This window comes from Labeo rohita, chromosome 2 (genome assembly GCF_022985175.1).
Source record: "Labeo rohita strain BAU-BD-2019 chromosome 2, IGBB_LRoh.1.0, whole genome shotgun sequence".
Taxonomy (NCBI): Eukaryota; Metazoa; Chordata; class Actinopteri; order Cypriniformes; family Cyprinidae; genus Labeo; species Labeo rohita.
In genome coordinates, this window is record NC_066870.1 from 37,021,357 (window position 1) to 37,037,555 (window position 16,199).

At 35.2% G+C, this 16,199-nt stretch overlaps 1 long non-coding RNA gene and 1 pseudogene across 1 annotated transcript; both read left to right on the forward strand.

Moving 5' to 3' along the window:
- Nucleotides 1-1,099: 1,099 nt before the first annotated feature.
- On the forward strand, nt 1,100-2,893 carry LOC127175550 (C-C motif chemokine 25-like; annotated as a pseudogene).
- A 1,780-nt stretch (nt 2,894-4,673) lies between these two features.
- On the forward strand, nt 4,674-6,539 carry LOC127175577 (uncharacterized). Its single transcript, XR_007829007.1, has 2 exons — nt 4,674-4,827; nt 6,230-6,539. It is a non-coding gene; the product is annotated as an uncharacterized LOC127175577 (long non-coding RNA).
- Nucleotides 6,540-16,199: the final 9,660 nt, after the last annotated feature.

Sequence of the window (16,199 nt, forward strand, 5' to 3'; positions counted from 1 at the left end):
AATAATGATTCGCGAACCATTGAAGATCAGGCCTGCGTCCCAATGTGCATACTATCCATCCTAAATTCTATGTGATATTAGTAATTTCAATACCAGGGCAGATAGGGTGGATAGTATGCACATTGGGATGGAAGGCAGGACTTTGGAGTGTGAACCTAATGATTCGCGATATATGATTCAATTGGAGTGCTTTGAAACAGTGAATCATTTTGCGACACAATAACCGATTAGGACTTTCAAAAAGCTCCGTTTCACCCATTACTATACATCCTTTTTAAATTATTATCACAATAGTGTAATATATTCTTTTAGTGCATATAAAAATAACATGGCTGTAATCACCTAACAATAATCCCACTTTACTAGAAACCTTCACGCTTCTTCTTTTTCCACATTTTATTACACAGACAGATAAAACCAGAGAGCCACGAGGGGAACATTGCCTGCACTTTCTTTTTATCTTATCCCCAGACTTAACTGAATGAGTCAAAAAACATAAATGCAGTTCTGTCTTGTGCTTTTAACTTCATACCCTGCAATTGCAACCTCATTTTTTATATTTATAGAATAATTTCATGTTGAGCCAACGAGCTTGCAGCTCAAATACTTGGATTGTGCTTGCTGTAGTAGTTGCAGCATGCTTCAGAAACCCTCCACCTTCCCCAGCTCCACCTGTATAATAGATCTGCTATAGGGTGATTAATGTATGCTATATATAGGGGTTATTTCATCTGGTGTAGGGTGGAAAGCCGGAGAAGGTGGTGAGGATGTTGATGGGTTGGTTTGCATTCAGCACTGAATGCAAACCAACCATGATGTCACCATGATGCAGTATGTGGTGGTGCAGACATTTTAAGCCTTTGGGTCCAAGTGGATGATTTAATATCATGCTGAAGGATTTAAAAATTAGTAACAATATTAACTGCAACACATGAAGGTTTGTCTCATAATACCTCATTATTTCCTTATGAGGGATGTGGCTTCACCTGGCTCAGGTGTCAGGGTTAGATCCCTTATATATAAATGCACTTTGGAAACATGCACATTCTTCACTAACAAGGTGAGCAGACTAATATGATAGACTTTACGAAAGCTCAATATGTGTTTGTAAGTCTATCTGATGAAGCAGTTCATGTTTTTCTCTTATTTTACAGTAGAGACACTAGGGAAATCATGCGGTTCATCTGCATCATCTTCATCGTCTTTCTGGGCTTTTTCAACCTCACATTGGCACAAGGTAAAAACTGTGATTATGTTTTAATAATCATGTTTCTTTGCACTGCTTTCATAGTATGATCCATCCCTAAAGGATAGATTGAAAGATCCAGCTCTTTTTGCTTACAAAAGAGACAAAAATATTAAAAAGCCTGTTTCCCAAAGGAGCCTGGAATCAACACCATTACAGGAATAATACCTCACAGGCAAAATAGGAAAAGTGTCAAATACTTTAAACATCAGACTTACAAACAATAGCTTTATCACATGCAATACTAAAAACGTGTTTGTATCAGAGAAACATCTCTTCACTTAAGGGATCATATCACGAAACACAGGAGTTCAAATAAAGGAAGTGATATAACAAAACCAACCGATAAACCCAAGAATGCAATCTTCATGTTTCCTCCTTTTTTGTTCTTTGTACTGAACACAGAAAAAAGTGGTGATATTGCACTAATTGGAAAGAGAAGAGACACATTTTGGATTTTCTGTTTAAAAGGTTTGTTTTGTAGTAATGAGTAATGGAGTAATGATGCTGAAAAATTCAGCTTTGATCACAGAAATAAATTAGATTTTTAATGTATATTAAAATAGAAGAATGTTGTTTTACATCGTAAAAATATTTCACAATTTAACATTTTTTTCTGTATTTTTGATCAAATAAACACAGCCCTGATGAGCATTAGAAACTTATTTAAAATCTCACTGATCGCAAACTTTTGACCGGCAGTGTACATGTGTTTCCACTCTTTGATTATCTTGACTCCTCCAATCCTCTAGAGTTGCTGGAATTGCTTTAAAAGTCAATCTGAAAATATAAAAAGACTTATTATTAAATTGCATATATATATGCTTTATCTTCTGTTCGAAAGCACTTATGAAAAATATGGACTTTCCTATTAAAAAATGTGTTCACCTCTTCATATTCCCTTTTGCTGAGCAGAACATTTTGTGTTTTCTTTGTAATATAAATCTTATCAAATACTTAAAATCAATAAAAATCATTGTATTGCATATGGATTTGGATTGATGTATGTTAATACATTAAATGTCTTTGTTGTTTGTCTCTTAGAAGAGACCTGCTGTCTGCAGTATGTCAGTGAAGTTGCACTGTCCATAAAGAAAAGAGTGATCAGCTACAGAAAACAAGAACTGGACGGAAATCAACATCTCAGCTGTTGTGTAAGCAACATCTGTCTGTCCGTCTGTAGATTTCATACTGTGTTTATTGCAATGGTCTCTCCGCAGTTTTTTAATGGAGTTGTCTCTCTGCAGCTTCACATTGGATCATGGCAGGGTGTTTTGCACTGATCCCACAGAAAGTTGGGTCCATGATCTGATGCGGAGGGTGGACGGACTATCAGGAGGGTCGAATGTGAGGAGGAAAGTGCGCAGTGGTGGATCCAGGATTAGAAGATCTGAGCAGACAGATGGGGCACGACAGAGCGCCTGTCAGACCTTCCTTGTTAAATCTGTCAGACCTACTGTTCCTCCTGAACCTTCCAGACATAATGTTTTTCCAGTTCCTCCCAATGCTCGCAGATGTCTAATTCCTCCACGGCCTCCAGTTCCTCCTGTACCTCCCAAACCTCCTGTACCTCCAGTTCCTCCCGTACCTCCCAGACCTCCCAGGCCACAAATGGCACGTTAGATCCAACCGCATTTGCGCCCTCAATCATAGCCCAAAAATGTATGCAAAACTGTAGGTATAGACACAAAGTTAATCAATTAAAAATAGCAGTGCAATAAACAAATTCATGTATTTGTGTATTTATTTCTAGATTTGTTGTGGTTTATGTATTTAATATATTTGTAAATTCAGTCTTATGTATATGGTTATTTAAAAAGATCTACACTGCCACTCAAAAGTTTGAGATCCGTAAGACTTGTAATGTTTTTAAAGAATTCTCTTATGCTCATCAAGGCTGCATTTACTTCAAAAATCAAAAATACAGAAAAAACAGTAATATTGCAAAATGTTATTACAATATAAAATAATGTTTTTTATTTTAATATACTTTAAAATATAATTTATTCCTGTGATGTAAAGCTGAATTTTCATCAGCTGTTACTCTAGTGTTAAGTGTCACATGATCCTTCAGAAATCATTTTAATATAATGATTTATTATTAGAATTTTCAATGTTGGAAACCAAATATTTTTTTTGGAACCTGTGATTCTTTTTTTCAGGATTCTTTGATGAATATTAAGCAGCTATTAAGCAGCACAACTGTTTCCACCACTGATAATAAAGCATATGATTTCTGAAGGACCATGTGACACTTAAAACTGGAGTTACAGCTGATGAAAATTCAGCTTTGCATCACAGGAATAAATTATATTTTAAAGTATATTAAAATAAAAAAGATTATTTTATATTGTAATAAAATGTAGCAATATTACTGTTTTTTTCTGTATTTTTGATCAAATAAACGCAGCCTTGATGAGCATAAGAGACTTCTTTAAAAAACATTACAAGTCTTACTGATTCCAAACTTTTGAGTGGCAGTGTATGTCAAAAACATTAATTTTGGGGGGAGAGCACTTTTAACCTCATGTTTATGTTGTAAGTTGCAGTATCAGCTGGCAATGTTAATGTGTCATTTCCCGAACAATCTCATATGGGGAGCATTAACAATGAACCAGAAAAACTTGAAATGTACCTAGATGACCTCTACATTCAAGGGTTACAGAGGAATGAGTCGAAAATCTGAAATGCATCAAAAAAGAAGAAAAGAGGAATCGTCAAAGGGAAAGACAAGAAAGAGCCGGGAGAGCACCAGAGGATTCTCTTTAAACTAAGGGGAATGATTCGATTGATTAGATGCTGAGAGAATTAATTGCTTTGAATGATTTTTATCTTGAATTAAATTCTGTTGTGAATGATTTGGAAATAGACTTCGAACCACTGCTCTCACCTCTAATAGTTATGAAAATGCAATGTATATGAGCATCTTGAAAGACGTGAGAACAGCTCAAACCAAGTGTTGCTTTTTTGAAGAAGTTGTACTGTCTGGGGAATGCATTTGCAACACATTTGCAGATGAATCTCCTAAAACAGGCTGATTGCTATGTTTTATTTCTCACTTTACTATATAGAAGTGTTGTTTTTTGGCTCAGAAAGTGTGAAAAAGCCCTATAAGGATATGTGGTTTGCTTAAACTACTGTAGGTGTTATAACCAAAATAAGAATAGGCTTGCTTGCTTATGCAGAAGTTACTGTAGTTTTACATTTTTAACTTTTGATACTCTGAGAAACTGAGCTAGAGTGGAGGTCACACATATCCTGTGCCTAAGATTACCATGGCAACCAGGGGACTTCCTCACAGAGAGTAATATGTGTATGTATTTACCAAATGCTTGACTTATATGGAAGTAAAAGGAGGAGACTTTTTAATGTTTATGCAAGACTATATAATGACAGTTATTGATCGGCCTCCTCGCCACAACTCGGGTGAAGACTAAACCGAAACCATGAGTGATTTATTTCTTATAACCTATTATCTGAACCTGAAAGAAATTTCTACCAAGCTCTGACCGAACCTGACTGATCTGGTTAGGACATCAACAGGGAATATTGAACGGCTGACCACGCACTCTAGCTAACAGGTGAGAGCCATTTCAGTAACAATGGAGTTGGCTTTTTGTGATAGTCAAAATGTGGTTAACATAGTTCAGTACCCGGATCGATTATTCTCTATGAATACAACAAAGTATAAGAGAGAATTTAATACATTTTCAGGCCATTCAGAAGAGGATCAGTAAGATTTTTAACGCTTTTGAAACAAGTCTCTTCTTAACTGATCAATACAAATACACTGAATACAGTAAATCTGCAGTTTAAAAAAACTGAATATATACAAAAATTTTTCCTCTCATGCTAAAGCTCCAGTTACTCCAGCTTTCAGTGTCATGTGATCCTTCAGAAATCATGCTGATTGCTGCTCAAGAAATATTTTTTCTTATTATTATAGCTGAAAATGGTTGTGGTGCTCAAAAAAATGTGTAGATGTGTTGAAATGTAAATATTAAATGGAAAACAGAAATGTGCATTTAGAGTGTTTAAAATAGAAAACTTAACATTATTAATGTTTTTACTTGCATTTTATTTATTTTTTTATTGCACACACTGCATTTATATTGCACATGCACAGGGAACATACCAACCACACTGACATACAAAAAAGCAAGATTTGAAATTTAATGAACTATGATATAAATCAGGACAGGACAATAGTAAAAGTTTTAAGTAAAAAAAAAAAAAAAAAAAAAATTTACAGAAAAGTATGCTATTTTTTAGTTATTTTAGATCTTGCGATTTTGTTTACCAAAAGTCTAAATTGAACCTAAAAACCATTGTCACCTATGGCTGCTACACTGTAAAAAATTGCTGTGCCCATTTTACTTAATAAAATCGAGGCAACTATTTGCATTAGCCTTTTACGTATTTTGAACTTAATTTATTCTTGTTTGTTCTATTAGACTTTACATGTTTCCAACTTAAACTCTTAAGTAACGGAAACTCAATTTTTTCAGTTTACAATATATAGTTTTAAGTTCATAAAATAAGCCATATTTTTGTGTTTTAAAGATATTAAAACACAAAAATATGGCTTGATATTAAAGCATTCCAACTTAATCTGCTCATTTTTTGTTTATTTTTTACCTCTTATTTGGTGCCGCTGGCCTCTGACAGAGAAGATTCATAACGGAGACACGGCTGATATCAAACTCCTTAAAAAGAAAAATAAAGTGATTACCACATGGCACTTTCCCCAAACTCCCATATAATGTTAGCCAAACTCGCACACTTAAATGTCTCCGCTCACTCCACCTGTTCAGTCATTTGTAACGTTAAACGCTTACGAAACTACTTTTGAAAGATATATTTCATATTATTTTAACAGATAATTAAGTAAAACAGTCGAATAACTTTATTAGTTTACTTGGTGATATTTAAAGCATTCGACAATTAATCTGCTAATATGTGATTTAATTCCTACCTTTTCAGCACCCTTTGGATTGATAGCCATTGAGAAAAATGCAGTCCTTCTCAATACCGCGGTCAAGTGAGCTGTCATCTGCAAACACCCGGTCAAGCCAGCCGCCATCTGGATTCTTCTGCACGTCTATTAGTGGAATTACGGTACGGAGAGACACAAAGCGGCAGAAAACTGACGAACATCTATATTTCAGCAGTTAAAAATTCTGTTAAAATATATTCTGAATAACACTGAATATTTGCTCCTTTTTTCTACATGCATTATTAATTTTTCTTCAGAGTTACCATGAACATTTCAATAAATTCTTTTTCTGAATGACCATGTCTCTATCTGTGTCAACTTGCACGAGGTTTTAGTGTAGAATTTTACAGAAAATGAATGGCAGTCTGTCACAATGCATTATATAGCACTGATCAATTCTTCACATTTATACAGGCATTATTCAAATTCCTTCAGAGTTAACAGGAAAATTTCTATCCATACTTCTTCAGAATGATGAAGACTTTGTCTGTTTCAAGTTTCACAAGGTTTGAGTGTAGAACTGTAGAGAAAATGAATGGCAAATCTGACACAATGCATTATATAGCACTGATCGATGCTTCACATTCATATAGGCATTATTCAAATTTCGGAAGGAAATTTCTATTCATACTTCTTCAGAATGCCCAAGACTCTGTCTGTGTCAGCTTTCAGAAAATGAAAAGCAAAGTCTGTCACGTAGCACTGACCATTCTTTGACATTTATACAGGCATTATTTAAATTCCTTACATCCATTTACATTTCGTCATTTAGCAGACGCTTTATCCAAAGCGACTTACAAATGAGGACAATGGAAGCAATCAAAATCAACAAAAGAGCAATGAAATGTAAGTGCTAAGTCTCAGGTTTTTTTTTTTTATATAAAAAAATAAAATTAAAAGAGACAAAACAGAAAAGGAATAGCAGGCAAATATTAGACGCATTTTTTTTTACTTTGCTTTTTGTTAATTGTAAAATAAATAAAAAGAAAACAGATACAATACAAAAAGAACAGAGAAGATAGTGAGCTAGAGATTTTTGTAAGAAAACAAGCAGTTAGTAAATTATATTTATATACAGTGCTGCTTGAAAGTTTGTGAACACTTTAGAATTTTCTATATTTAAAAAATATAAAATATGACCAAAAATTTCATCAGATTTTCACACAAGTTCTAAAATTTGACAAAGAGAACCCAATCAAACAAATTAGATGAAAATATATACTTTGTAATTTATTTATTATGAAAAATGATCCAATTTTAAATATTTGTGAGTTGCAAAAAGTACAAAAATGTTACAAAACCATCTCTAAAGAGTTTGGACTTCACAAATCCACAGTCAGACAGATTGTGTACAAATGGAGGAATTCAAGACCACAGTTACCCTCCCCAGAAGTGGTCAACCAACAAAGATCACTCCAAAGCAAGATGTATAAAAGTTTCAAAGGTTGCAAAGAACCCCAGGATAATTTCTAAGCAACTAAAGGCCTTTCTCACATTGGTTAATGTTGAATCATCAGGAGAACAATGATCAACCATGGTGTTCATGGTAGGGTTGCAAGGAGAAAGCCACAACTCTCCAGAAATATAATTTTTGGTTTAAATGAGAAGTGTTACGTTTGGAGAAAGAAAAACACTGCATTCCAGCATAAGAAGAACCTTATCCTATCTGTGAAACATGGTGGTGGTAGTATCATTGTCTGGGCCTGTTTTGCTAAATCTGAGCCAGGACGACTTGCCATCATTGACGGAACAAAAAGGAAAATGTCAGGACATCTGTCCATGAACTAAAATCTAATGAGAAAGTGGGTCATGCAGCAAGACGATGACCCCAAGCGCACAAGTCATTCTAACAAAAAATGGTTAAACAAGAACAAAGTTAATGTTTTGGAACGACTGAGTCAAAGTTCAGACCTTAATCTAATTGAAATGTTGTGGAAGGACCTTAAGCAAGCAGTTCTCAGGAGAAAACCCACAAACATCACAGGGTTCAAGTGTTTCTGTACTAAAAAATGGGCTACAAGTCGCTGTGCAGGACTGATCAGCAGTTACAAAAAATGTTACCTGCAGTTATTGCTTCAAAAAAGGGTCACATCAGATACTGAAAGCAAAGATTCACATACTTTTGTATCTCGAAAATATTTAACACTGGATAATTTTTCTCAATAACTAAATGACAAAGTATATTTTTTTGTCTTGTTTGTTTGATTGGATTGTCTTTGTCAACTTTAAGGACTTTGAAGAAACGCTGAAGAAATTTTAATAATGCATGTAGAAAAAAGGAGCAAACATTCAGCGTTAGAATATATTTTAACAGATTATTTTTCTAGAAAACTCCACAGTATAATATATTCAAATGTAATATAATTATATCTTCTATAATGTACAATATAAATGCGTTTTCGAAGTACTTTTTCCCTGTTTTCGGGCACATTTAATTTTTAACTGCTGAAATATAGATGTTCGTCAGCTTTTGGCCGCTTTGTGTCTCCGTACCATAATTCCACTAATAGACATGCAGAAGAATCCAGATGGCGGCTGGCTTGACCAGGTGTTCGCAGATCCTCCTCCAAGTATAAGTCTAGTCTAGAGAATCATGAGACATGTTGTACTTCCTTGTATGGATGTGATGTTTTATCTTTTCATATTTCTGCTGACAACTAATATTTTCACTTCCCTGTATCTATTTTATACACTGACCAAAATTATAAATGCAGCACTTTTCTGTTCGCCCCCATTTTTCATGAGCTGAACTCAAAGATCTAAGACTTTTTCTATGTACGCAAAAGGCCTATATTGTTCACAAATCTGTCTAAATCTGTTAGTGAGCACTTCTTCTTTGCAGAGATAATCCATCCACCTTACAGGTGTGGCATATCAAGATGCTGATTAGACAGCAGGATTATTGCACATGTGTGCCTTAGGCTGGCCACAATAAAAGGACACTCTAAAACAGGGGTGGGCAATTAATTTTCGCAAGGGGCCACATGAGGGCCGGACCAATACACTTAACTCAGTTCTGCCCAATATATGTTATATCTCTTTATAAAAAAAAAAAAAAAAAAAAAAAACATTAAAAGAAACATTACAATCAAACAATGAAAATGTGGAGCACATATTTATATTACTATTTAATGAACATTAACAAAAACAGTTTAAAAAAATATTGCAGTTTTCAAAAACTACCATCACAGCTTTGTACAAAAAAAGCAAGTATTACAAGGATTAGCATGACGCAGTTTCAGCGTTATGGCCGTGACATTTGCAGTCAAAACCTGAAACATAAATTCTCATAGAATGTATTCATTACCAATAACTTGTACAATCTATTTATATTTTTCTAAAACCCTGAGAAAAGTATCAGTATAAAAGCAACAATATCTGCCGAATGGAGAAAGGTTGGCAATTCACAACACATAGGCTATATTCCTTTTTTGTTTTCTTCAAGAAATTTGTTTTTTGTTTCTGAGGAAAATATCGAATTTATCCGACTACGGAAATCCGTATGAAATGCTTTAAAAACAGAGATGCCTTTAGACAGAAATGCAACCTTCATACAGATTACATAATCAGGGGGTATTTGATTTCGTTTTGAATTTGTTCGTTTTAAAGTAGATGTAGGGACCCCTAAAACATGCTTGGGTTTTAATGATGCAGAATATTAAAATGTATGTATTTTATTTTTGTTTATTTTTTAACACATGCGTCAGCATTATTCCATTGTTCAGATGTTTTTATTTATATCCACTGACATATGTTTAATTCAAGTGTATTATTGTGGACCAATGACTGCTGAGCATCTGTAAGGTTGCGTCGTAACGTGAGCTACACAAGGAAGAAGGGGGAGGAGCATCGCACATGGCAAGGAGAGGCTGCATGTGAACCGTGTGCATGAAATTCTGTGTCGTCGTCGTCATTTTGGAGACCCACTATATTTGTAGTATAAGGCCCAAAGTGTAAGGGAACAACCCTCGTTTATTTGGTTTGTTTGTTTAAGAATTTTTTCTTTTCCCTGTTGTTTAATTTGCAATCGTTGAGTCACCCCGTGTGTGCCGACAACAAGAGACAATCACAGACGCGAAAAGTGACTGCGTTGATAAAGCTCGTCGTGGACTCGCGGTGCTGAGTTTGTTCTGGACTGGACACGTATGGTTTCATCGTGGGACTTGGATTGGTGATGTGTGCTAGGTCTGAACGAGACTGAAAGCAGTGAGTTTGTGTCATGATTGATTTCAACATTGCCCCTTTATCGTCGGAAGGATTCCTTTTTGAGCCTTATTGTCTGTGAACGATTATTCTGAACTCTTCAGCTGTTATGTGCACCAACGAACTGGGCCCCAACGTGAAAGTACGCGTACATTTGTGACTGTGTTACTGATTCATACCAAGTTTGCATACGGGACTGAAAGAGACATTATACAATTTTGGACCCTGGGTTTTTTTTCTTTCTGATAAGTGTGACATTGAATTTGTGTTTCTTGTTTCTGAGGTGTTCAACCTAAGCAAGTTTGTGAATTCTCATCTCGTTTTGATTTGAGGTTAAAAAGTAAGGGAAACAAGGTTAAAGAGTATAGTAACAGACAAATAACAATCTTGAGACACAGAAGGTGATACAAATCTTTTATTTACTTAAAACCATTCATTCATATACCCTTGGGTAAAAGAGTTTATCTTTATCTGTGAATTTTCTATTTTTCATAAATTTATATTGTTTATTTGTTTCACTCTTTATTGTTTTCCCAAAAGAAAAAAGTCGTCCTATTAGCGTACAAATAAACCTTTGTTATTTCTTTCTCCTCATAATTTGGTATTTCATTGTTTTTTTTCAATAGATAATTCATTCAACAAAGTTACAAATTCTGAGGAAAATATAAATCAGAAATGTTTTAAATAATTCATTTTTTTTAGTGATTGCTGAGTGATATATTGTACAAAGGAAAAAAGTAAATAACAACGGTTTTAAAGTTAAAGACAAAAACACTATCCAAATTCACCATTCAACTGCCGGGAAACCAGGTTTCTTATTTAAGCCAGTATTTAAATTAACCCCTAGGGTTAAGAAAAGGGTTACAGACATTTTAAACTTTCTATATTTCTCACATATGTGAGACAGTCATACGATGAGTTTCAGTTCTTTATTTGTGACACGCTTCAGAGACAGATGGGAAAAAGCGCGTCCTGTTTGTTCTTATTACTCTACAAAAGCAAAGTTTCTTGTTATTATGAGTTTACAGAAATAAAATTAGTTTCATTATCAGGAAAAATGCAAGTGATCGCGCGGACCCTTCTCTGCCATTCATTAGGGCTATTTGACGTTTCAAAATCATTGTACCAACTGATGCCGCTTGTTGATCATTATTAGTTGTTGTCCATCAAGATGTGGCTTTTAAAAAAATAAAATCTGTTTTAAAAATGCTAGCCTATGCGAATAAGACTGCAGTTTCACATTTTGCATCTGCTTAACAAAGTACATTATTTTTAACATACGAAATAAGACCAAACAAGATGTGTAATGAAGAAAAATATTTAGATACAAATAAGAAAAAAGAAAGAAAAAAAGAAGAATCTCTTACGGCTAACGGCAAACTCACATTTCTTGAAAGCTATATGATCACGAACACATTTGAGATATGGTTACATGAACGGACGTAATCGTTAATAATAATAATGATAATAGCACTCTGAAAATAAAAGCAGTGCGGTTGTATTTTGTGCACATAATTACACCTATTTGCGATTGACTTTTAATGCACCAATTACCTCACGTGAGCCGGTCAAGTATAGACAGAGGGCAGGATGTGGCCCGGGGGCCATACAATGCCAAGGTCTGCTCTAAAATATGCAGTTTTATCACACAGCACAATGCCACAGATGTTGCAAGTTTTGAGGAAGTGTGCCATTGGCATGCTGACTGCAGGAATGTCCATCAGAGCTGTTGCCCGTGCATTGAATGTTCATTTGTCTACCATAAGCGTCTCCAAAGGCGTTTCAGAGAATTTGGCAGTACATCTAACTGGCCTCACAACCTCAGACCATGTATAACCACACCAGCCCAGGACCTCCACATCCAGCATCATCTGAGACCAGCCACCCAGACAGCTGCTGTAAAAATCAGTTTGCATAACCAAAGAATTTCTGCACAAACTGTCAGAAGCCGTCTCAGGGAAGCTCATCTGCATGCTCGTCATCCTCACTGGGGTCTCGACCTGACTGCAGCTCGTCGTCGTAACCGACTTGAGTGGGTGCACTTTTGGACGTTTTCACTGTACAGGGCAGATGGCAGACAGCGTGTGTAGCGGTTGTTCCTCTGCGTTGTGTTGATTTTTGTGAATAAAGAACTTTTCACACAAAACTGGTGTTGTTACGGGTGATTTAATCTTAGTGCCTGAGTAGTAAAACACATAAACATACAGGCACTGTTATCTGCAATGCTTCCTCTGCAATGCCTCACTCCTCTAATGGCATTGCCGGAAAGAGAGAGCACAAGTCACAACACACATTTACATTATATGTAATAATATTAATAGTATAAACAATAATATCAATAATATTTAATAATGATGATACTAATGATACTAAGCGAAATTTGTAAGCATTTTTACATTCAAATAATTCAAAACATACAGGCACTGTTATCTGCAATGCTTGCTCTGCAATGCTTGTTAACCACAAAGTATAAGTTAAGTGCACCAGGTAGTTAATTTCTGAATACACAGCATCTCACTTTTTAATATAATATCCATTATCTTTATAAAATAGAATATCTCTTTATATACATATGTCTGTATATCATTAAAGACATTATTAGCTGCTTAGCCGCTAACACATCTTTCGCACGTGCTGCACACACTGCAAGGCCATTACACGCAGCTCGCTATTCACCCGATAACAGCAATCAAACTTCATTTAACACATTGATAACTCGAAATAACGGTTTGACATAACATCAAAAAGAATACATTCTCACATTTGATCATTTAAACATGAAGTGAACATTTATAAAAATCGTACCTCTCTCCTCTAATGGCATTGCCGGAAACAGAACGAACCTAGATTGCGCTGCGATTTCCTTCTTTCAATTACGTATGACGTTAGCCAACGTGCATACTGTGACCATAACCTTTGATAACAGCGCACAATCTTCTTTCAAAATAAAATACCCCATAACAGATAATTAAAATAAAATAAAGTACCATAAATAAATAAAATGAATAATCTGGTGTAACAACATATCCCTGTTACATGTGTATGGTGTTGTGTGGGTGAGCGGTTTGCTAAAGTCAATGTTGTGGATCGAGTGGCCCATGGTGGCGGTGGGGTTATGGTGTGGGCAGGCGTATATTATGGACAACGAACACAGGTGCATTTTGTTGATGGCATTTTGAATGCACAGAGATACCGTGATGAGATCCTGAGGCCCATTGTTGTGCCATTCATCCACGACCATCACTTCATGTTGCAAGGATCTATACACAATCCCTGGAAGCTGAAAACATCCCAGTTCTTGCATGGCCAGCATACTCACCGGGCATGTCACCCATTGAGCATGTTTGGGATGCTCTGGATCGGTGTATATGACAGTGTGTTCCGGTTCCTGCCAATATCCAGCAACTTCGCACAGCCATTGAGGAGGAGTGGACCAACATTCTACAGGCCACAATCAACAACCTGATCAACTCTATGCGAAGGAGATGTGTTGCACTGTGTGAGGCAAATGGTGGTCACACCAGATACTGGCTGGTTTTCAGACCCCCCTCCCCCCAATACAGTAAAACTGCAGATTTTAGAGTGTCCTTTTATTGTGGCCAGCCTAAGGCACACCTGTGCAATAATCATACTGTCTAATCAGCATCTTGATATGCCACACCTGTGAGGTGGATGGATTATCTCGGCAAAGGAGAAGTGCTCACTAACACAGATTTAGACAGATTTGTGAACAAAATTTAAGAGAAATAGGCCTTTTGTGTACATAGAAAAAGTCTTAGATCTTTGAGTTCAGCTCATGAAAAATGGGGGCAAAAACAAAAGTGTATATATTTAAAGCCTCTCTTAATAAAGCACCTTCGAGTGAATTGCACTTTTGCAATTGCACTGTGTGTGGTAATTTCATTCACTGGTCCAGGATCCTGACTCTGTGCTCCATCACTCAACATTTAATTCTAAAAAACATGTGTTTGCAACAAACTGATCTTAAGTATGTTACACAAATTATCGAAGTAAATCACCATACATAGTTTTAATTGTTGAAAATATTGATATTTTCTTGTAACAATTACAACATTTTTCTCAGTGTATGATGAACTTAGGCTTTGGATACTTTTGGGAAATGCAGCACATTGCAGATGTTACAAAGCTCAAGTTCCAACATTTCTGAAAATCCTTTAACCTTGTAACATCTGCATCAGTTTCATTCCTTTCTGTTTGATTCTTTCTTATATATATGTGTGTGTGTGTGTGTGTGTGTGTGTGTGATAGACCATTGCAGCTGATTTCTATGAGTATGTTTTGTTGCCTGGATTTTAATAACCATGAAATTAAATTATATGCAACAAGAAAAGAGAAAATTAGTACAAAACAATGTAAGACACATAGAGAGAGCATTCATTTAACTGCATTTCTCATACTATCTGTTAAGCTATTCGTCAGTATTCCCATTTGTCTCATTATGTTCATTTTAAAGAGACTGAATAACACCAAAAGTGTTTTGCATGTGTTCAGTGAAACAAAATGTTTATCATAAACTAGTGCTATGACGAGTGTAAGCGAGTATTTCTAGTTTAAATAGATTTTATTCATGTGCGGTTTTCGCCCTTCTGCAAGGTCTGCTCTTTTGTAAGACATTTCCCCACAACTTTCACATTTTTTTGAATTGTACAGTATGAATTGAGAAGAAAATTGGAAAACATGGTGCAGGAAGTCTTACATCTTATATGACTTCCTCTATAAATGGTGAAGTGAAATTGGTGGTTCATATTTCTGTCTCTACTTTGATATACATCAGTGTGCACCAGATTGTCTGGAAAATTGTACATCTGTAACAAACAACAACTGTAGGACAGGGACTTGGTTCTTTCAGCTGTTGTTGACGGGAATTCGAGATGTGAGCGTTGCCCTCAAATATATTTCAGAATTTTGACGTAATTTGTCAGAATTTTCACATTATTGTAAGACACAATACATCAGTGAAGCAGGTCTTGATTTTCTTTCTTTTTACAGAAGAATTGCAATCATGCGGTTCAAGGTTCTCTTCTTCTTCATCATCCTCCTGGGCTTCTTCTACTTCATACTGGCACAAGGTAAACACCACATGTGATAATGATACAGCTTTTGTAGCTGTTGTACTGTTGTAATGTTATTGTTGTATTCTTGTTATAGACTGCCTTATGCAGAAAATGATTCTATCAATCACAGTGTTACAGTTCAAAAAAACATACTGGAACATACTGGGCTGTGTTTCCCAAAAGCATTGTAAGCCTACACAGCCCTGGGCAATAAAGTAGTTATATTGCATTATGGGCAGGTTAAGTTTACCAACTAAAACCAAAAAGAGCATTATTGTTACTGTAAACCAAACTGGTAACACTTTAAATAGGGTTGTATTAGTTAACGTTAATGCATTAGTTAATATGAACACATCTGTTCAGCATTACTTAATTTTTTGATTCATTTATAATTTCTTTCACATTAACAGCTTAATTAGTTAATGCTAAAATAAATTAAGTAATGCTGAACATATATGTTGTTCATTGTTAGTTCATTTTAATTAATGCGTTAACTAACGTTAGCTAATAGAAACTCTAACTGAAATAAAAGTTTTTAAAAAAGTTATGTTTTTTTTTTTATTTTAGCTAGTTACCAAGGCTACAGTTTAACTTGGTGTACTAAATGACTAAAATTAAAATAACTAAAACTGAAAATCTATATAGATACATTTTACAAAAGGAAAATAGTAATAACAAT